This window comes from Hyperolius riggenbachi, chromosome 9 (genome assembly GCF_040937935.1).
Source record: "Hyperolius riggenbachi isolate aHypRig1 chromosome 9, aHypRig1.pri, whole genome shotgun sequence".
Classification (NCBI taxonomy): Eukaryota; Metazoa; Chordata; class Amphibia; order Anura; family Hyperoliidae; genus Hyperolius; species Hyperolius riggenbachi.
This window is the reverse complement of record NC_090654.1, coordinates 231,288,540-231,312,017: the sequence shown is the minus strand read 5'-3', so window position 1 is coordinate 231,312,017 and position 23,478 is coordinate 231,288,540.

Here is a 23,478-nt window from a genome sequence, read left to right as displayed (position 1 = left end):
TTTTGAGTGTTTTTTATCCATTATTGCTCCAGGAAATATCCAATATGGCCGCCGGCTCATATCCCTTCTGCTTCCAGGTTATAAGCTGTTCTGGATGTGCTGTCTAGCCTCTGAGACTATAGACAAGCAGGGCTGCTGCAGGCTTTCATCTGTGTGCTTTCAACTTTATTATTCTGGCATGCTGTGTGGCTGCCTGCAGGAAGTGTCTCTCATAGAAATGAAACTGCATACAGTAGATAATGGCTGGCTGCACAAAACACACAGATACACTTGTCTGTTTCAGAGCTTTTTTTCTCGGCAGCAGCAGCCCATCCCATGTCAACAGCTCTGAGTAGGAAATCTGAGCCAGGAGGAAGCAGGCTTGGGCTTGAAAAGACTCCAGAGAAGAGTGACTCAGCTATGATTCCAGGTCAAACCTAGACTGAATCAGTTGGTAGATTGTTATCACAGCTGATAACAGATTAGACTGAGAAGAATAAAACTAAAAGCATGATAGGTGCTTACTGTCATGTTCCCACTGATAAATGTAATAAAATACATGAGGGTGCTTCGTTTCTGGTTCTCTTTAAATTTAACACTTTAATCCTTAAAATAACTCCAGAATGCTAAAGTTAAAGACAGACTGTTAATTAACTGCGTGTGAAAATAACTACAGAGGAGGTAACTTAAGGAATGAAGAGATAAGATAACCCTCTCCCTGTGTGGTTGCAAGTTTTCTCTTGCCTTTTTATCTCCAGCATGATCTTAGTGAATTGAGGCCAATGAATTGTATGTGTAATACAGCTAAAGGTGGCCATACACTGGTCAATTTGCCAACAGATCGACCAACAGATAGTTCCCTCTCTGATCGAATCCGATCAGAGAGGGATCGTATGGCTGCCTTTACTGCAAACAGATTGCGAATCGATTTCAGCATCAAACCGATCACCGTCTGTGAAGCTGCTGCCGCCGCCAGTGGTGGGCGCTCTGTTTAAACTTCCTGCTGAGACAGGAAGAAGTAAAGCCTGCCGGACTCTGAGCCCAGCGGAAAAGGAGCAGCGGTGACAGCAAGGACACATGCCGGCGGAACAGGTAATGTATTGCGTTGGTCGTCGGACATTCGAACGCCGCTATCGACGCACTCCCGACCCGCCGGCGATCGAGCAACATTTTCTGCACGGACAGGAACAAACTATTTTGGTCGGAAATTGATCGTTCGGTCAACGTTTGCGCAACGATTTCACAGCAGATTCGATCACCGTGAACGAATCTGCTGTATATCGGCGGGAAAATCGTTAGGTGTATGGGCCCCTTAAGAAATAGAACATTAGTAGCACAGATATGAGTCTATTGTTTCCAGTACAGGAAGAGTTAAGAAACTTTAGTTGTTATCTATGCAAAAGAGCCTCTCTGAGCTCTCCACTTGGATCGCTGTTTTCTGAAGCACGTATACATCAAAGAAACAGACAGATGATTTAGGCCTCGTTCACATCGCGTTCATGATGCGCTTTTCTGCGTATTTGGAAGCACGTATGTGCGACACGCAAGAACAGCAGAATTGCATAGACAGCCCTTCTGCCGTTCACGTCATAGGCGCTGCGCAGCAGTGCGATGCTCTATCGTACTACTGCATGCGTTCTGTCTGCAAGAGCAGCGCTGACCCTATTCACTGTAGTGAATGGGATCAGCGGCGCAGATGGCTGCGATCGTACAAGGCCGTAGATAAGATTTTTACTTCAGAGAATCTGAAAGGGTCATTAGTTCTGCTTGTTTTATAGTTTAAAATACAGAGTGGAGTTTGTAAACTGCAAGAGAAGAAGAAAGCTATATATCTAAAAATTTAAAAATTAGATTATTTTCTTGTCTACTAATGTTCTATTAATCATCAGTACTACACATAAAAATAATTACAGCATAAGTTTTTTTTTTTTCTTTTCACTTTGTCTTTTAATAACCATTATGCAACTGTCTATGGCTTAATTTTCAGTTTGTCCCTGTATAAATGCTCCATGACGTAAATTTTTGCCTAATGTTTGGAAGTTTTGCAGTTCTATTAACCACTTGCCGACCGCCCACTAACTATGGGCGTCGGCAAAGTGGCACGCCCAGGACTGCCTAACGCCCATAGGCGTCGGGTCCTGGATGAGGGGATTGCCGGCGATCGCGCGCGCAATCGCCGGCATTAGGCTCCGCCCACCCGCGACATCAACCCGCCGGCCAATTAGCAGCGCCGGCGGGTTGTTAACCCCCGATCTGCCACATAGAAAGCGTATACTACGCTTTGTAATGTATACAAAGCGTATTATACAGGCTGCCTCCTGCCCTGGTGGTCCCAGTGATCGAGGGACCACCAGGGCAGGAGGCAGCCCTCCTGGTAAGCACACACACACACACACACTGATCTGTCCCCCGCCCCCTGATCGCCCACAGCACCCCTCACACACCTCCCCCCCGACCCCTTTTGCACCCAATCACCCATCAATCACTCCCTGTCACTATCTGTCAACACTTTTTTTTTTTTTTAGATTCGGTCCTAAACTGCCCCCTGGGGGCTCCTGATCACCCCTCACCCTCAGATCTACCCCAGACCGCCCCTCCCCCCGGTGTACTGTATACATCTAACCTCCCTTGTAATCACCCACTGATCACCCATCAATCACCACCTGTCACTGCCACCCATCAGTTCAGACCCTAACTTGCCCCTTGCGGACACCTGTTCACCCGCCCACACCCTCAGATCGCCCGCAGACCTGCCCTCAGATCACCTCCCAAGTGCATTGTTTACATTTGTTCTCCCCTCTAATCACCCACTGATCACCCATCAATCACCACCTGTCACTGCTAGCCATCAGATCAGACCCTAATCTGCCCCTTGCAGGCACCCAATTACCCGCCCATACCCTCAGATCGCCCTCAGACCCCCCTGATCACCTCGCCAGTGCATTGCTTGCATCTATTCTCCCCTCTAATCACACCCTGATCACCTATCAATCACCCGTCACCCCGTCACTGCTACCCATCAGATCAGACCCTAATCTGCCCCTTGCGGGAACTCAAACACCCGCCCACACCCTCAGACCCCCCCCTATCAACTCCCCAGTGCATTATTTACATCTGTTCTCCCCTCTCCTCTTTGAGTCTTCTCTAGCCTGATCATAACTGAAGGGCAGACTGAGCTGGGTAACAGGGAGGTATGTGTCCTGTCCTCTCCACTCCCTCCCCCCCTTTTCCCCAGGTTGTTTGATTTTCATACAAAGCGGGGTCTGGAATAACCTTGCTGTCTCCATACACAAGTTAGATTCTAAGCAGAATGTGCCCCGACCAGCCCCCCTCAGCCGAGAACCATCTAGCACCTGTACAGCGGATCGTTCAGAAACAGCCTTATCAGTCCGCCGACAGCGCGTACACACGCTACTGTCGTCTGAAAGACCGTCCAGCGGGAGGGTCCGGCGGACCCATTGTTGCCTTTTGTAGTGCGTGTACGCACCTTAAAGGGAACCTAAACTGAGAAGGATGTGGATTTTTCCTTTTAAAATACAAGTTGCCTTACTCTCCTGCTGATTCTGTGTCTCTAATACTTTTATCTACAGCCCTGAACAAGCATGCAGATCAGGTGCTCTGACGAGTTAGACTGGATTAGCTGCATGCTTGTTTCAGGTCTGTGATTCAGCCACTATTGCAGCCAAAGTGTTCAGCAGGACTGCCAGGCAACTGGTATTGTTTAAAAGGAATCATCCATCTCCTTCTCAGTTTAGGTTCCCTTTAAAGGGAACCAGAGAGGAATGCATTTTTAAAATAGAAAAATATTTTATACATACCTGGGGCTTCTTCCAGCCCCATAAGCCTGGATCGCTCCCACCCCACCATCCTCCGCTTCCTGGATCCGCCAGGACCGGGCCCGTCACTTCCGGCAGACATGGCCAATTGGCCGCATCACAGGGGCTCCCTCCATACCCGTACGCATGCGGCTGCGCAGTAGGCAGCCACATGCGTAACTGTATGGAGGGAGCCCCCTGTGATGCGGAGAATTAGCCGCGTCCGCCGGTCGACTGGCAGTAATGACGGGAACCGGTATCGGCGGATCCAGGCAGCGGAGGACGGCGGCGTGGGAGCGATCCGTGCATATGGGGCTGGAGGAAGCCCTAGGTATGTATACTTGATCCTCTCTGGTTCCCTTTAAGTATCTCGAGCCCACCCTGAATAGACTCTTCTCTCTTGCTGGAGTCCAGGCCCACTGATTCCTATCATCCACAAATCAGGAAGAGTACATTAAACTATAATGGGGCTCTTGTTGGTTTGTGCATAGCAGAAAGAGTCAAGTCAAAGAGCTGATGAATGAGGTTTGCTGTAAACCTGATGCTGGCTGTGTACATAAGAAAGGATGTTGCATATGCATAAGATACTTGCATGCACCTTGCAGTAGCTGCAGTGTCAGTTTACAAAACCCGAGCTGTTGGTTTGGATGGAAACTATTATTCCGATACAGGTACTGTGCGTATTAGAACTGGGGATTATATACACAAGAAAATTGCTAAGTGACAGTCTGTATACAGGTTATGAAGAAAGAAATGTAAAAAGTATTGTAAGCTGTGCATGAAGTATTTCTCATGTCTCTGGAAGATATAATATGTACAGAAGCAACTCTTTAACTCGTCCCTATGATACATGAGGCATCTGCCTTCCCATCTGCGTGTCAACATGATCCAGAGCTGCCTCAGATCATGTAATGTGCATATTGTAGCAGCACTGCAGAATCTTTGTTGCTATAAGTGTGTGAGACGTACATCTACCTGCCACCTCTAGATGTTTATAGAGCAGTGATGGCTAACCTTGGCTCTCCAGCTGTTGTGGAACTACAAGTCCCATGAGGCATTGCAATACTTTGACAGCTCTAAGCATAACTTGGAGAGGCAGAGGCATGATGGGATTTGTAGTTTTGTCACAGCTGGAGTGCCAAGGTTAGCCATCACTGTTATAGAGCAACATACATTTCACTATGGTCTGCTTTAAAGTGTACATGTAAGGAAAAAAAAGTGCCCCAAAGGGGTACTCTCCTCAGAGGAAAGCTTCAGGATAATCCAGATGCTCCCCTGGGCCATTTCAGTACTGTGTCCCCCAAAAGACAGTTGACAAGGGCTTGTCTACGGCTCGTGCATGCGCAGTAGCACAGACCATGTTACCGTGCCGACGCAGTGCGGCCACAAGCTTCGGGGATCTCAGCGCTGGAACGGCCTGTCAGAGGACAACTGGGGAAGAGATAGAGCATCCAGAGGGCCTCCCTCTCCAGAGAGTAGTATCCCATTTTTTGCATTTATATACTCGCAGGTGTACTTTAAAGTGTACCTGAGCTCTTTCGCAAACAAAAGCCATGGGTCACTTTTTCTCTCTGAGGCAAGTTCCACACGTTGTATGCACATCTGGCTGCATTTTCAGAGATGATGGAGCAGATTTATTAAAACACATGCAAAAAAAATTGGAGCAAAACTAGAGCAGTCACTCATATCAAACAATCAGAATTCTTCATCCGGGCATAGGTGCTGCTTCAGCCCTGCAGCCTTTTCCCTATTTTTCCTTATTCTAATTTTGATAAATCTTTATTTTTTTTTGGGGGGGGGGGGGGCCTCTTAATAAAATGGAAAGTATTGCCTGACGGTTTGTCACAAGAAAGTGAGATTGAGTTCAGACTTCTGTCAGGAAAGATCAGGAGCATTAATAACCCTTTAGTGTCTGCTGCAGCTGTCTGATATCATTTGGGAATATCAGTTCTGCAGATAAAAGCCCTTCCAGAGTTTCCAAAAAATGCAAGATGCAATGCATTTGTTGTTCTGGTCAGCTGGTCAAGCTGAGGTGACCATTTGCAACAATAAAAAGTGAAGAACCTGGGGGGCGGGTGTCTGCATTGCCCTTAAGAGGACACCTGAAGTGAGAGACATATGAAGGCTGCCATATTTCCTTTTAAGCAGTACCAGTAGCCTGACTGTCCTGCTGTTCCTCTGCCTCTAATTCTTTAGGCCAGTGAAGGCTATCCTTGGCACTCCAGCTGTGACAAAACTACAAATACCATCATGCCTCTGCTTCCGAGTTATGCTTAGAGCTGCCAGAATGTTGCAATGCCTCATGGGAGTTGTAGTTCCACCACAGCTGGAGTGCCAAGGTTGGCCATCACTGTTTTAAGCCATAGACCCTGAACAAGCATGCAGCAGGTCAGGTGTTTCTGACAATGTCAGATCTGATAAGATTAGCTGCATGCTTGTTTCAGGTGTTGTTCCGACACTATGGCAGCCTCCATATACGTCTCACTTCGGTTGTTATTTAAAGGACACCTGAAGCTGAGGAGACCAGCAAGGGGCAGAGGGTGGAGTCTGTTTCCTAGATCTGCTCTAGTATCAGCATTTCAGCTGCTTATTCAAGAGGAAGCTAATTACTGTTTCCTAAGCTACTAAATAATACTTCCTACTGTTGTGTTCCCATTCTTATTGTTAAATAACCTGTTTATTTTGCCTGTATATGATGATGTTGTTGTATTGCTATATATGTACTTCCTTTTCCTAACTTTTCACACACCATGGTGTGGTTAAAACTGATGTGACCTTTTCATTAATCATGCTGGCACATAAATGTTGAATGGTGGGGGAGGGAGTGCCAGAGAGAGTAATGGGTGCATAAATAGGTTACATTACGTTGCATGCCTTATTGCCATATAAAAAACACAACCTGAAACAATTTACAAATACCCAGAATGAACTGTGAACATTCAGACATCGATAACCAGATGTGGCCTCTGTATTGGGCAGTCCCCCCTCCCAGATTTGATAGCCAGGTGTACCTCCAGTATAGGTAGCCAGACGTGCACCCAGTATTAGGTAGACCCCACCCCCCAATATGTGGAGCGTGGTGGAACACTCCCCTGTTGGCGCCGGGATCTCTCTTCAGCGTGTTGAACTGTCTCCTCTCTGACTCCTCCAGTGATGCACATTATAAGAGCCGCCACTAGAAGGTGTCAGAGACGAGATGCTGTAACTGCGACAGGCTGAGATCCCGGCAGCGCCAAGAGGGGGAGTTGTACCAGAACGCTTTGCATATTTAATGAGGGGGGCACTCAAGGAGGTACAGTCGCACCCACAGGCTGATGCCTCTTGAGCCTCAGTTCAGCCCTGCTTATACACTCACCTAAAGGATTATTAGGAACACCATACTAATACAGTGTTTGACCCCCTTTCGCCTTCAGAACTGCCTTAATTCTACGTGGCATTGATTCAACAAGGTGCTGAAAGCATTCTTTAGAAATGTTGGCCCATATTGATAGGATAGCATCTTGCATTTGATGGAGATTTGTGGGATGCACATCCAGGGCACGAAGCTCCCGTTCCATCACATCCCAAAGGTGCTCTATTGTGTTGATCTGGTGACTGTGGGGGCCATTTTAGTACAGTGAACTCATTGTCATGTTCAAGAAACCAATTTGATATGATTCAAGCTTTGTGACATGGTGCATTATCCTGCTGTAAGTAACCATCAGAGGATGGGTACATGGTGGTCATGAAGGGATGGGTCCGAAACAATGCTCAGGTAGGCCAGGAGGCCGCAATAGCAGCATAGGGGGCGATCACTCACGTTGCCATGCCTGTCGGCCGGTGACGGCCAAACCGGAAGTGTTCTCCGGCGGGTCCTGGACCATCGGAGCGGGGCTGAGAGGGCACCAATCGGCTGCAGGGGGCTGAGGGAAGCCCCAGGTGAGTTAATCTCATTTTTTTTTACTTGGCTTTAGGTTCACTTTAAGGTTTCCTTTAGGGCCCTTTTCCACCAGCGCGTTTGCGCTGGCTGAATCGCAAAAACGCAAACCGCTAGCGATTTTACAATCGCTACGGTTTGCTTTTTAACATGGGAATCGCGGTAGGTCATTTCCACTACTGCGATTCGTTTTTGCCGGGAACGCGAAAGCGCGGCGGAGCGATAATTGCCGCGATTTTGCTATGCAGTGCATAGCATAGCAAAATCGCGGCCGCGAACGTCGGGGAATCGCCGATAATTGCGATTCAGCAATCGCTAGCGTTCAGCGTGAACGCTAGTGATTGCTAGTGGAAAAGGGCCCTTAAAACCATGTGCCCGACTGCACCCTCTACTGTCCGCTGCATAAAAAGCTCACTGGGCTATGAAAACTTACCTGTGTGTAGAACAATTAAGCCTCGATCACACTGCACGCATTTCCTTCCGCGTTCCAGGAACGTGTGCAGGAGGCCGACACGCACAACATCAGACAGTGCATAGAGTGCATTGTCTGATGTTCACACTGCATGCTTTCCGAAACCATGCGGTCCGGGAACGCATGCTGCATGCATTTTTTTCCCAAAATGCGCGGCTGTCCAATTCACTTTCAGTGAATGGGATCAGCAATGCATACAAACGCAGATGGCGTGCGTTCGTACGCACTGCGTTCCGAACGCACGGCCGTCTACGTTTGGCAATAGGAACAAAGCCTTTTTATTTAGATGTCAAGACTTTAGATATACTATATGTGATTGTTGATTCAGTGCTACTTTTCAGCAATCCCTGCATGCAGGAACTGCTCAGAGGGATTTCTAGGTCAGTTATACTTCAGCCAGGTGGAGGAAAACATGACAAACGAGCTAAAAAGCAAACAAGTCTTTGCCAAAGTTCACAGTAGGTAAATCATCAGGTGCTTAAAAGGTTGCCAAAACCTGAAGTATTTGCTTATCTTCTGCAAGCACCTTGTGTTTGTTGTGCTGGTAAATACACTACACTCTGTTTTCCTTGGTAAGTATAACACAGGTTTTTGTTTTTAGCATTGTCGCTGTTTGGAGAAAAAAAAAAAAACTGCGGTGGTTAGTAAGATGAGTAAAGAATAAACTGCACTGTGATTTAGATTCTGGGCAGAGAACCTTGGGACCAATATTTATCTTGCTTCAACCCAAAATAAAACTAATAGGACAGGTGTGTTTCTTTTTGGCAGTGCTGGACACACAGAGGTAATCTCTCAGCAGCAGAGGGAGAAGGTGGGTGAGGTGAGATGACCTGCTCTGTGCTGGGGAAACAACTGCCACTCTTCTTTGCATGTCTTTTGAAGGGATGCTGTGTCACATGACTAACTTTACCTATGGGAGTTTCTCTGGAAAGACTGCCTTTGATTTGAAAATGCCATGATTGACAGTCCCCAATAATGTTTAATCGAGGTATGCACTAATGATGCAATCTTAATTGTACAATCTTACTACTTCTATTTAATATAAGTAACTACCTATAGTATCTATTTGGTTATATTCACTCATTTTACCCTTCTTCTACAAAGATTTGGTAAAATTGTATCATCAGTGGACACATTAACAGTAAAACATCTGAGAGGGTGAACAAAAAAAGATGGCTTTTACTTACTTAGGTAATCTTTCAGCCTCCTGTAGTCTTTGAGGTCCCCCAATGCCTTTGGGGTTCCCTTTGTTGTGCCGCTGTCTTTCAGAAAAACCTCTGGTCTCCAAGCAGGTGGTCTCGGCGCTCAGCACCGAATGCCAAAACTAGGTGCCGCCATAGCAGTAATGTTATACTGTGCGGGGCGCATGAGGGTACTCTTCCCTCCAATTTGCTACAACTTGGAGGTGGAATAGTATTTATCGCCACCGGGGATTTGAGCAGCAGCAGGCAGAGTCGCCATTTTCCTCGCCCTGCGCCCAGCTCACCACTGATACGTTCGCTCTGACCTGGTTTGGTCGCAGGTTACTCTGCACACGCGCTTCCGTCACTGGGAGTGTTATGCACATGTGCAGTATGCAAAAGAATGTAATGCACATGCACATAAAGCTACTGGCAACTGAAGCCTGATTGATGGAGGAGCGCAAAGAGGAATGCAAATGTGCAGCAGCCCGTGACCAAGCCAGTGCAGAGATTTTTCTGAGGGGGACCCCAAAGACACAATGGGGCTTCGTTTTGTTTCCGATGGCGCAAATGACACTTGCAGATTTGGACAAATGGATCGGGGAACAATCGTTCGTCGCCGGAGATCCCCCATCCATCTGCTCGTAATCTGCTAGTGGGAACTTAGCTTCGCTCTCTAGGTCTAGTCAGTGGCCTAAATGTCAGACTGATCATGCGGATTCAGCTCATTGCCTTTGGCATTATTGCAGTGTTATTAAAGCCCTTTTAGCATCAAGTTGTAGACTACACCATGGGTAAGCTATTAGGCCTACTTCACATTAGAAATCGCCAGCACAAGAGCTGATGGCTTTTGTAAGTGCTTTTCCCTGCACTTTTCAGAGCGATTTGCATTTTTCAAAGTGTTTTAGTTTTGGGATTTGCGCCCGCCCACGACAATCAGGAAGTTAACTCTTTGACCTGAAACTTAATAAATACAACGTATTTCTTTTAGAGAGCGCTCGCCAAATAGCTTTTCAAAGGGCTTTGCAATTTCTCTATTTGTATTGAAGCACAAATGCTCAGGAAATGGTGCAGGAGCCGCGTTTGCGATTGGAAAAAAAGCTCATCATTCGTGTGAGAACACTCACATTGTGGAACATTGCTCAAGCGCTTTTCAAAATCGCCATTGCTCTTCAAAAACTAAAAGTGCTCATAGTGTGAATGAGCCCTTAGGCTAGTTTCAGCCTGTAAAAAGAGGATCACAATGCATTACATGTGCAATGGGCCACAGACAGAGCATAAAAAGTATGCTTCACTGCAACTGTAAACTTGCATTGTTCCATCACACTGCTGATGTGAACACTATTTTATTTATTGTATTTATAAAGCGCCAACATATTACGCAGCGCTGTACAATATGATCAGGTAGTGTTTTACATGCAATTATAGTTTGAGGCAACGCAATGTGACATGTGAAAGTAGCTTAAAATCTACCATCTACTCCCAGTTAAGGCCTGTAACCCATTCATTTTTAAACATTTAGAGAACGCTTTCAATCGCTAGCGATTTCCCTAAATGCTCTGCCAATGTAAATGGATGGGATAGATTCCACTAGAGCGATTGTGGTTAAGGAACTCGCAATCGCAGGACATGCAGCGTTTTGGGAGTGTTTCCATTCTAATGAATTGTATAGGAGCATGGAAATCGCCCCCATAGCGATAGGGCTTTCTAGTGGGTTCCAGGCCTAAGTGTTATTTGGGAACTCAGACATTGAAGTCACAAGAGAAACTAGTTGTGATTAAAAAAAAAAGTGGCGATTGTCTCTGCAGTGACCATGAAAACTAATTGATTCTAGGGATGAACAATGAGATGCAAAAAATTCTAAGTTGATGCTAATTTTACAGTAATTTTATAGAGCTTGAAAATTGACCAATCCAATGCAACAGCTGGTCCATTTTGAATTTGCATAGCCTTACCATACAATGTGCATAATGCCAGAATTACATGCATTTGATTGGCTATCCATATTTAATAGTGTGGCTTCCAGGTGACTGGTGTCAATAATCCAGCTGAACATTCATTAGCTGTATATTTGGAAACGAGCTGACATGTTTCCCAGCTATGCAGTAACTCAGAGCACACACTGTACATCTGCATTCTGTTATACTGCCTGGCTATGTCAGTGAGTTGGCCCTGCTGCCAATGACCAGATATTGTGACATTTGCCTCTCATAATCCATAAAGTTTAGCATTTGATCAGCATTTTCAGAACAGACGCTCCTCTCTGCTGAGGTTCTGGAGCCAAAAAAAACAAAGCTACTGTTGTAATTGGGAGCTGGAGTTTATTTTTACTCCGCTTATTTAACGGCATAGCGTTCATCTTTCCTCAATAATTCAGGGTGCCTGGCATTGTTCACGCTGACTTCTGAGCCTTCCCCAAGCTGGCAAGGATGTGGTGTTACCATGGCAGCCAGTGAAGTGTCAGTGGGCAGCATTTTCTTCAGTCTTCTGCTGTTTCTGGAGTGTGAGGGGCAGGGTGGCACAGGGTTAAGCTATGAACAGACACTAGGGTGTTGTCTCCTAAGAAGATTGAGATCTCAGGTAAAAATGTAGCATCAGTATAGTTTTCCCACAACTTCATTTAGTAACCCTCTGGCTGATCACTTCGAGGAAAAGTTTCACTTACCTGGGGCTTCTGCCAGTCCACGGCGTCCTGGAACGATCCTCCGGTCCCCCGCCGCGGCTCGTTTCACTTTCGCCAACTTACAAGTAAACGGCCACTGCACCTGCACGGCTCTGGCCTTGCGTCTTCGCACCTTCGTCGCCAGGAGTGTCCTGTGCAGGCGCAATGTGAGGAAAACCTTGTACTGTGCCTGTGCAGGATGCTCCCGGCGATGAGAGTGCGAAAAAAGATGCGCGCGACCGGCGAAAATGAAATGGAGCCGCGGCAGGGGACCAGTGGGATCGTTGAGTGACGACGCGGGCACAGTAGCCCCAGGTAAGTGAAAGTTATTACAGGTTTTAAACAACCAACATGAATGACTGTTGCTGTTCTACACATCCCCCTCCCTTATCCACAGAGCAGAACAAGCTGTTCAGCTGTAGTCAAGCATTGTGTCAGGGGACAGTTTTAGGAATGATAACTGTACAGCCACTATCGCTAAGAATCAATTATTCAGAGTCTCCAAGAATCTGTAGGCAGACAAAGGTCACAGGTCAAGGTCTGTAGCAAACAATAGACTCTTCCAGAATATTTCAGCATCTGCTGAGTCTAAAGCGAAAATTATTATTTTTCTTTTGTGAATCTGTGTTTTAATCAGGCCCAAATGTATTCAGTCTCACATGAGTCATATCCGATAATGGTGAGGAACCTACAGTCCTGGCCAAAAGTTTTGAGACTGTCAAATATTGGAAATTAGAAAAGTTTTTATAATAGCAATTTGCATATGCTCCAGAATGTTGTGAAGAGTGTTCAGATGAATTGCATAGTCCTTCTTTGCCATGAAAATTAACTGAATCTAAAAAAAACCTTTCCACTGGATTTCATTGCTGTCATTAACCACCTTAGCGGTATGGACGAGCTCAGCTCGTCCATTACCGCCAGAGGGTGCCGCTCAGGCCCTGCTGGGCCGATTTTGATGAAATAAAGAGCAGCACACGCAGCCGGCACTTTGCCAGCCGCGTGTGCTGCCTGATCGCCGCCGCTCTGCGGCGATCCGCCGCGAGCAGCGGCGAAAGAGGGTCCCCCCAGCCGCCTGAGCCCTGCGCAGCCGGAACAAATAGTTCCGGCCAGCGCTAAGGGCTGGATCGGAGGCGGCTGACGTCAGGACGTCGGCTGACGTCCATGTCGTCACTCCGCTCGTCGCCATGGCGACGAAGTAAGCAAAACACAGAAGGCCGCTCATTGCGGCCTTCCGTGTTACTTTTGGCCGCCGGAGGCGATCAGAAGAACGCCTCCGGAGCGCCCTCTAGTGAAGTTGGCTGCATGAAATAGTTTTTTTTTTTTTTATTTAAAAAAAACCCCTCCTGCAGCCGCCCTGGCGATCTTAATAGAACGCCAGGGTGGTTAAAGGACCTGCTGAGATCAGTTCAGTAATTGTCTTGTTAACTCAGGTGAGAATGTTGCCGAGCACAAGGCTGGAGATCATTATGTCAGGCTAATTGGGTTAGAATGGCAGACTTGACATGTTAAAAGGAGGGTGATGCTTGAAATCATTGATCTTCCATTGTTAACCATGGTGACCAGCAAAAAAAACACATGCAGCCATCATTGCGTTGCATAAAAATAGCTTCACAGGCAAGGATATTGTGGCTACTAAGATTGCACCTAAATCAACAATTTCCTGGACAGAGATGGCGACATACATTGGGTTAGGCCCCGCCCCCTGACCCCTGATAGGACAGTTCACATATAAATTCTCAGAATCCCTCCCCCCTGGCCATTCTCTTTTTCTGTCCTCGAATGGACAGTTCGCATTCCTTTTTGTTTCCTTTTTAAAATTTTTATTGTGAGCGCTTTTTTTTGGGGGGTAGCTTACCTCCAGCCGGGCGTACAGCGCGGGTTCAGCCTCTCCCGCTTGTTGCGTGCATTGCGGCCTCTAAAAGGGGCCTATAGATGCGGGGTTCCCTCCCTCCCCTTCGCAGCTCTTATGCCTAAAAGTCGGAAGGCATAAGAGCATAGACCCTGCTGCTTCCGCGTTCCAAGGCCTTCCGACGCCATCTTCCCGCGAGTCTTGGGAGCGGGAGGATGATCTGATTGGTGGATGCATCTTCTTCCGGATTCCGGATGTTTAAAAGGACGCCGGCGCGGGCAATGGTGGAAGCGGTGGTCAGCTAATCAGCGTCGGCAGCAGCATCTCTCCACGACCTTTTGCGGGTGCAGTACTCACTGCGGAATCGCTTAGGTTGCTGGTTCCAAAAGGAATTCTTTCAGTACCCATCAGGAGGAGCAGGTATTTGGATCTCCACGGAAATAGGTAATATCTTCCTTATCGGTTGACTGCTGCTTGCTGATATTTGCAATGTCTATTTTTAGATGGTAGGACATAGGAAATCACAGTCTTCTCACCGTGAAAGGTATCAGAGTGATCAATGATCACTCTACTATCCTTTTTAGATACATACTCACTTGAGGTGCATCCAGTATTCATAGCAGCACGGGTCTATAGGGTATATAAAAGAGTGCATTCTCCCTTCCTAAAATATTTAAAAAAAAAAAAAAAAAAACACGGATTTTTTTAGTGGAACATACTCCTTTTTCTTTTATGTCTCCACAGTCCGCGGGGAAGGGAGAAGGGACGAGCGGTGTCTAACAGTCACCAGTCCTCCGGGGGAGCCCATACCCGGTCACGCTCAGGATCCAGGGAAGGGCAATCTGCTCAGCATTCCTCCCATGATGCAAGCTCATCCAGAAGGAAAACCCCTGAGAGACGGGAGAGATCACATGACAGAAGACAATCGCCTAAAAGGCGTTCATCTAAAAGACAATCTCCTTCTAGGAAGTCTCGGGAAAGATATTATTCTAGCAGGGATTATAGGTCTGGCAGGAGCAGATCTCCAAGGCATAGACATGATTCCAGAGACCGCAGGTCTCCTAGGAGAAGATACTCCCCTGATTATTACGCATATCCTTCTTATAGGAAGCCATACAGCCCTCCTAGGAGAGTTAATTCCCCCAATACAATTAATATAGAGTCGCAAAGATATTCACAGCCGGGAAAATCTCTTTGCTGGTCCTGTGCGCAACCCGCACTTCCAGACAAAATGGTATGTGAAGCATGCTTTACGGAACTGGGGAAAGATAAAGAAGCGGATAATGAGCAGGTATTATCCTTCATTCAGCAGGCTGTACAGGATACATTCAACAAGATGGCAGTCGCACATCCAGCCACAGCAGTTCCACAATTGCAACCAGAGGAAGGCACATCATCCTCTAGCCTTCCTCCAGTGGGATTTGATTTCGCGCTCATACCAGCTTTTGTAACCGCTATCAAATCCGCTATAGCTTGGGAGGAAGATAAAGAGTCCCTTCAGGAACCTGACAAATACTACCCTCATTTGGATAGGCAACCTAATAATTTTCCCTTTATGAAGATTATTAAGGACATTTTTCTTAAAGAATGGAATAAAGTAGATCAGAAGCCATCCTTATCAAACAGGTTCGCAAAGCTCTACCCGTTCAGTGAAGAAGATGCAAAGCTGGTGGACTGTGCTCCCATTGTAGATGCGTCTATCATGCGACTTGCCCGCCATGTCACTCTGCCAATGGACAATGCAGTATCATTCGCTAACCCACTAGACAGAAAGATCGACACAGATATCAAGAAAGCATTTCTTGCTTCTGGGGCTGCATGTAAGCCGGCGGTTGCGTTAACATCCTTGGCTAAAGCATTAAAAGTTTGGATAGACAATATTGAAACGGCCCTCAATTCCGACACGGATAGACAGGAGATCATCAAGGCTTTAGATGAACTGAAATTAACAAGTGAATTTATGGGAGAAGCAGCAATTGACACCATTAGATCCTCGGCTAGAGCTATGTTGCATAATGTCACTGCAAAGAGAGCTTTATGGCTGAAGCCATGGTCAGCAGATCAGTCTTCAAGAAACAACTGGTGTAGGATCCCGTTTGATGGTAAACATCTCTTTGGTTCAGAAATGGACGGAGCTATTGCGAAAGTAACCGGAGGCAAGTCTGGCCTATTACCACAAGATAGGAAAAGGCCCTTCAGACAACAGCCAGCTAGAAGGACATCAGCTTCTTCTTCTTCTTCTTCTTCCAGGTTTCAGCAAGCCAAGTCTTACAAGCCTGGCAGGCAATTTAACAAAAATTGGAGAGGAACACAATCGTCCTTTCTTAAAACCAATAAGTCAAGGCCTAATTCAGGAGCAAATCCAAACCAAAAGTCTTTCTGAAGGTGCGTCCGCCCAGGCGCACCCAGTAGGAGCAAGATTACGCGCCTTCTGGCAGGTCTGGGTGGATATGATCAAGGACGATTGGGTGTCCAAAGTGTTAAGGAAGGGACACTCTTGGAGCTTCAAAAAGACCCCTCCAACTTCCCGCTTGGTCAAGACAAAGATGCCTCTCAACAGAAAGAAACGTCTAATATTGCTAGATTACGTTCACAGTTTGGAACAAAGCAAAGCAATCCTGAGGGTTCCAAGGAAGGAAGAATTCAAGGGAATTTATTCACCTCTCTTCTTGGTACCCAAAAGTTCAGGGGGATGGAGGCCTATTCTGGACTTGAAGTTCCTGAACAGATATATCAAGATCCATCATTTCAGAATGGAATCCTTACAGACCATCATAAAGGTAGTCAGGAGGAACGACTGGTTGTCAACAGTAGATTTGTCAGACGCCTACCTGCACATTCCAATAAGAACGAACTTTCAGAAATTCTTACGGTTCACAGTCGACGGTCAACATTGGCAATTCCAGAGCTTACCATTCGGGATATCAACAGCACCAAGAACCTTCACCAAAGTATTAGTCCCAGTAATAGCCTTCCTAAGACAAAGGGGCCTCAGAGTGTTCCATTATCTCGACGATATACTTCTAGTCAGTCAAGATCGGTCTCTCCTTCTCCACCATCAGCAAATTCTGGTAGAAACATTGCAGGCCCTGGGATGGATAGTGAATTTCAAGAAAAGTCAGCTAACACCAGCACAAGATCTTGTCTTTCTAGGAGCCAGGTTCAGAACACACCTGAACGAAGTTTGTCTACCTCCTCAGAAAATCCTATGGATTCAGCAAAAAGTGTCATCCATAATAACAGAAGTCGCCCTATCAGCAAGGGAGTGTCTCAGTCTGATCGGGACATTGTCATCAACAATTCCCATGGTGAAGTGGGCACACTGGAATCTGAGGTCACTTCAAGTATACTTCCTAAGTCATTGGAACAAGGGAGACATGTCACAGAAGATATTACTCCCAATGGTTGTGAAAAACTCATTAAAGTGGTGGACTCAGCAAAAGCATCTGATGAGAGGATTCCAGCTGCAGCCAGACATCCCAGTGGTGATCACCACAGACGCCAGTCTGTCAGGTTGGGGAGCACACTGCAAGGAGGTACAGGTCCAGAACAAGTGGAGAGTTCGACAGACGGGAGTTCCATCAAATGTGTTAGAACTAAGAGCAGCCTTCCTAGCCCTAAAAGCATTTCAGCATATGATCAAGGGGAAAGATGTTGTTCTCCGAATCGACAATACGACTGCAGTATCCTACATCAGGAGGCAGGGAGGAACAAGGAGTCACACACTGATGCAGGAAGTGAGCTTCATAATGATGTGGGCCCAGAGGTATCTATCAACCCTGACAGCTGTGTACCTTCCAGGTCATCAGAATGTGTTAGCAGACCAATTAAGCAGAAACTTTGCGAACCCACACGAATGGGTTCTGAACAATCAAGTATTCAAGCATCTGGTAGAGACTTGGGGTATACCACAGGTGGACATGTTTGCCTCTCCAACCAATGCCAAGCTACCAGCATTCTACTCCCGCTATTACAACCCATCGGCAATAGGAACAGATTGTCTAACACTCCCGTGGCAGTTCAGCCTGGGCTATGCCTTTCCTCCATTCCCTCTAATCCTGAGATTCTTACAGAGGTTGATACACGAGCAATGCATGATCATACTTATAGTACCCGATTGGCCCAGGAGGCCTTGGTTTCCATTCCTGATGGAATTGGCCATAGAACGACCAATCAGATTGCCGCAGATTCCGGATCTTCTGAGTCAACAGAACCTTCTTTATCCCAATGTCAACAATCTCAGTTTGACGGCCTGGAAATTGAAAGGCAAAAGTACTTGTCACTAGGTCTCTCTGATGAGGTCGTTTCTACTCTACTAAAGGCCAGGAAGAGGTCCACTAATGTCACTTATCATAGAATCTGGAAGAGATTTGCAAATTTTGCAGCTCGTAACTTTAATCCGCTTATGCCAACGATTCAGAACATTCTGGAATTTCTTCAAACAGGAGTAGATAAGCAACTGAGTTTATCCGCAATTAAAGTTCAAGTTTCGGCACTCTCTGCCTTGACAAATGAAAGATGGGCACTTAATCCGTTGGTCATTCAGTTTATTCAGGCCGTACAAAAGATAAGACCTCCACGGAAGCCTTTCTTCCCCCAATGGGACCTCTGTGTGGTGTTGGACACACTCTCGGATAGCCCTTTTCATCCAGTTGAATCTGCTTCCTTATGGAATATCACGTTAAAAACAATATTCTTAGTAGCTATATCCTCTGCAAAGCGTGTTTCTGACTTACAGGCACTAGGCTGTACAGCCAACCTCCTCCAGTTCTTCCCAGACAGAGTAGTCATTAGACCAGTTCTGCAATATGTTCCGAAGGTAGCCTCCTCCTTCCACATCAACCAAGAATTGACCTTACCAACCTTTCATTTAGACCACGGTTACCATCCATTGGATGTAGGGAGGAGCATTAAAACATATCTTGATGTTACACAGTCCTTCAGAAATTCCGATCGATTGTTTATAAATATTCAGGGAGCCAGGAAAGGAGGGGCAGCTACAGCCAGGACTCTAGCCAACTGGCTTGTGAAAATTATACAAATGTGTTACAAATCTAAGGGTCTTGAAGTACCCAGGGAAATTCATGCCCATTCCACCAGAGGAATGGCCGCCTCCTGGGCATGTTATGCTAAAGTTTCAGTAGACACAATTTGTAGGGCAGCAAGCTGGTCTTCTGTGCATACCTTTGTCAAACATTACCATGTAAATCCAGCATGCCTGACTTCTCTAAAGTTTGGAGAAGCTGTCTTGTCTACAGTTGAGAAATAAACCTTTGTATTTTTTGCATACTCCCTCCCTCTCTGTTTGATTTTGTATATCCCAATGTATGTCGCCATCTCTGTCCAGGAATAAGGAAAATTGTATACTTACCTTCGGTAATTTTCCTTTCCTGGAACAGAAGATGGCGACATACAAATCCCACCCTCGGGTCCATTCGAGGACTGATTTTTCATGAGAATGGCCAGGGGGGGGGGGGATTCTGAGAATTTATATGTGAACTGTCCTATCAGGGGTCAGGGGGCGGGGCCTAACCCAATGTATGTCGCCATCTTCTGTTCCAGGAAAGGAAAATTACCGAAGGTAAGTATACAATTTTCCTTATTATAGGATCATCAAGAACTTCAAGGAAAGAGGTTCAATTCTTGTTAAGAAGGATTCAGGGCATCCAAGAAAGTCCAGCAAGTGCCAGGATCGTCTCCTAAAGAGGTTTCAGCTGCGGGATCGAAGTGCAACCAGTGCAGAGATTGCTCAGGAATGGCAGCAGGCAGGTGTGAGCGCATCTACACGCTCAGTGAGGCGAAGACTTTTGGAAGATGGCCTGGTGTCAAGGGCAGCAAAAAAAGCCACTTCTCTCCCACCCCAAAAAAAATCAGGGACAGGTTGATCTTCTGCAGAAAGTATGGTGAATGGACTGCTGAGGACTGGGGCAAATTCATTCTCCAATGAAGCCCCTTTCCAATTGTTTGGGGCATCTGGAAAAAGGCTTGTCAGAAGAAGATAAGGTGAGCGCTACCATCAGTCCTGTGTCATGCCAACAGTAAAGCATCCTGAGACCATTCATGTGTGGGGTTGCTTCTCATCCAAGGGAGTGGGCTCACTCACAATTTTGCCAAAAAACACAGCCATGAATAAAGAATGGTACCAAAACACTCTCCAACAGCAACTTCTTCCAACAATCCAACAACAGTTTGGTGAAGAACAATGCATTTTCCAGCATGATGGAGCACCGTGTCATAAGGAAAAAGTGATAACTAAGTGGCTCGAGGACCAAAACGTTTACATTTTGGGTCCATGGCCTGGAAACTCCCCAGATCTTAATCCCATTGAGAACTTGTGGTCATTCCTCGAGGCGGGTGGACAAGCAAAAACCAACTAAGGCCCAGTGCACACGGAGCGGTTTTAGCTGCGATCCGCCAACCGCATCTGCCTGTGAAAATGCCTGGCTAATGTATTTCAATGGGATGGTGCACACCAGTGGTTTGAGGTTTTTAGCAGACCGCAAACGTGCCTCCTGCTGCACGTTCGCGGTTTGCAGAAGCGTTTCTGCCTCAGTGTAAAGTATAGGAAAAACGCAAACCGCTCTGGAAAACGCTACATCAGAGCGGTTTTCCAGGCGTTTGTTACAGAAGCTGTTCAGTAACAGCTTTTTACTGTAACAATATGTGAAATCTGCTACACAAAAACGCTCCAAAAAATGCTAGGCATGTTTAGAAAACGTCTCTAAACATGCCTAGAATCGCTCTGAAATCAGCTCCAAAAACCACTAGCATTTTGACGGTCTGCTAGCGGTTTTGGTGTGCACTGGGCCTAATTCTGAGAAACTCAAATAAGTGATTATGAAAGAATGGGTTGCTATCAGTCTGGATTTGGCCCAGAAGTTGATTGAGAGCATGCCCAGTCCAATTGCAGAGGTCCTGAAAAAGAAGAGCCTTTGAAATGTATGAGGTGCTTATAATTGTATTTCAGTACATCACATAAACAACTGAAACAAAGATCTAAAAGCAGTTTAGCAGCAAACTGTGTGAAAACTAATATTTTTGACAATCTCAAAACTTTTGGCCAGGACTGTAAAGGCCTCTTTTCCAAGGACTGTTGATAGGCAGTGAAATGCCTCTCTGACTCTCACAACTGCCTGGCAACTGCTCACTGCTGCCTGGCAACTGCTTGCTGAACACACAGTTCAACTGTTCAAGGAAGAGAGGCCAAAATGTGAGTGACAGAGCGGTCATGAAATTGAAGACTGTAGCTTTGTATTGCTAATATACATGTACATGGATAGGGATGAACAATGAGGTGCAAATATTTTCTCCTTGCATTCAAATTTCCTATAAATTATATGCAGCTTGAAATTGATCTAATCAGAATAACTTCCTGTCAGTTTTTATTGGCCCCAAGTTCAAGCTGCATAACATTTACATGTAATTTGTATGCAAGGAGAAATTATTTGCATCTCATTATAGCTGGCGCTGTATAAATCCAAAATAATCAGTCCTGACCCATTTATGTATACCACAATTTGTGATATAATACTATGTTTTAATTCAAAAACATCCTTATTTATCTGTTTTTTTTCTATGGTGATTCTTGTAAGGGCAAAGAATACCTAGGTGAGAAGTAGGGAGAGACCGGGAGCCCAATAGTGCAGTATCATCAGGTATATGGAGAATAAAATTATGTAGGTAAAGGTAGGTTCCTGCAACCACCGTATAGGCCTGCAGGGAATTAACCGTCCCTGCTCAGTACTCCAGGTCCTGCTGGATACTGGATGGTCGCTCTCCTGTAGTACGATAGACATTCCAGAACAACTGCAAAGCTATTACCTCCAAAGGAGGTCTGACTGGTAGTGGGTAGGATGGATGGGATGCCTGCACTCTATCCCCTATGCTATCAAGGCATTTTGTGTTAATCTGAGGAAGTGGGCCATGACCCGTGAAACGCATTGTCAGATTGCTTTTTTAATAAAAACTTTTTTCAGTTCAACTGGTGTCTATGTTCTGGAGAGGTAAGTAATTACCTCTCTTTTTATTATATAATTTTTTATTTGTATTTTAAAATACTAAAATCGAACACACATTGGGCGCCTCCATCCTACCCATTACTTATTTGTCTCTCATTTGCCCATACAATTTTTATTCATACAGCTCTTCAGAATATGCTGCCGCTATACAAATCAATAATAATGGCAAACATACACTATACAATATGTGCCCTGTGATTTATTTATTTTTATCGATTTTCATTACATGTTATGCTTATATCATATCTACCGTCTAATCTGTTTCAAAAATTGTATAATGTATGTCTAGCTTTAGTTACCAAACTTTACCGCATCTGGACATAGCTAATTGAAATCTATGCCCTGTTTGGACCTGTTATCCCTGCCAGGGTTAGATTTCAATCACCGCACGTTTTCGACGATCACCCGTTGCTCTCTCGTCGCTATGACAGCAGAGCTCTGTGAGCCGGTCAGAAGTCTATTTTATTGGCTCACAGTCATGACAGTCAGGAGCCAATGAAATCGGCTCCTGACCGGCTCACTGAGCTCTACAGTCATAGCGACAGCAGAGCGAGTGGCTTAAGCAACAGGAGATCGATGTGAATGACGGGTCCCTGTGGCATGATGTCGGTGAGCCTAGTTATTGTACAAGCAGTCTCTGGTCCTTAAAGAGACTCGAAGAAAAGTCTTTATGCTTTTTTTTACTTTCCCAGGGCTTTCTCCAGCCCCATACGCATGGATGTGTCCCTCGCCGTCATCCTACGATTTCCCGTTCAGCCGCAGGAAGCCCCGGTAAGCGGCTCAGTGACGTCAGTGACAGACCTTCTGCGCAAGCAGAAGGCCCCGGCTGAGGCACTCAGTCAGACTGAGTCCGACTGAGCTGCGTAGCGGGAGTTGATGGTGGCTTAACGGGAGATCGCAGGACGACGGCGAGGGACACAGCCATGCTTAAAGTGAACCAGAGACAAAGCACTCTCGTGTATTTTACCATATATATCAGTGGGAACATTAGAGAAAACACCTACCCTGCTCTCTGTTTCTTCTCAATGCTAAAAGTGTCTGTTATCAGCTGTGATAAGAATCTCCGACTGAGCATTCATTCTGGCTTTGCCGGAATGATTATAGCTGAGTCATTATAGCAGAGCCACAAGGGGGCAGGCTTGGGCTTGAAAAGACACCAGAGAACACAGACTTAGGGCTCTTTTCCACTATGAAATGCGATCGCAATAGCGTTTAAATTTCCACCATGCGATTGTGATTGAGCTACTATACTCAGTCTAAAAAGCTCAATCGCATCCAAAACGCGGCAGGACGATGATCGCGTTTTCACCAAAATCGCATCGCAATCGGATCGCAATAATGGTAATTGCTGCTGCAGTTTCCATTAGTTTAATGTACCTTGCGATTTGCGATCAGAATCAAATCGCAGGGTAGTGGAAAAAGGCCCTTAGCTATAATCATTCCGTAGCAAAGCCAGACTGAGTGCTCAGTCGGGGATTCTTATCAGAGGTGATAACAGTCAGATTAAACAGAGAACAATGAAACAAAGAGCAGATTAGGCGTTTACTGTCATGTTCCCATTGATTTATAAGGTAAAATACATGAGG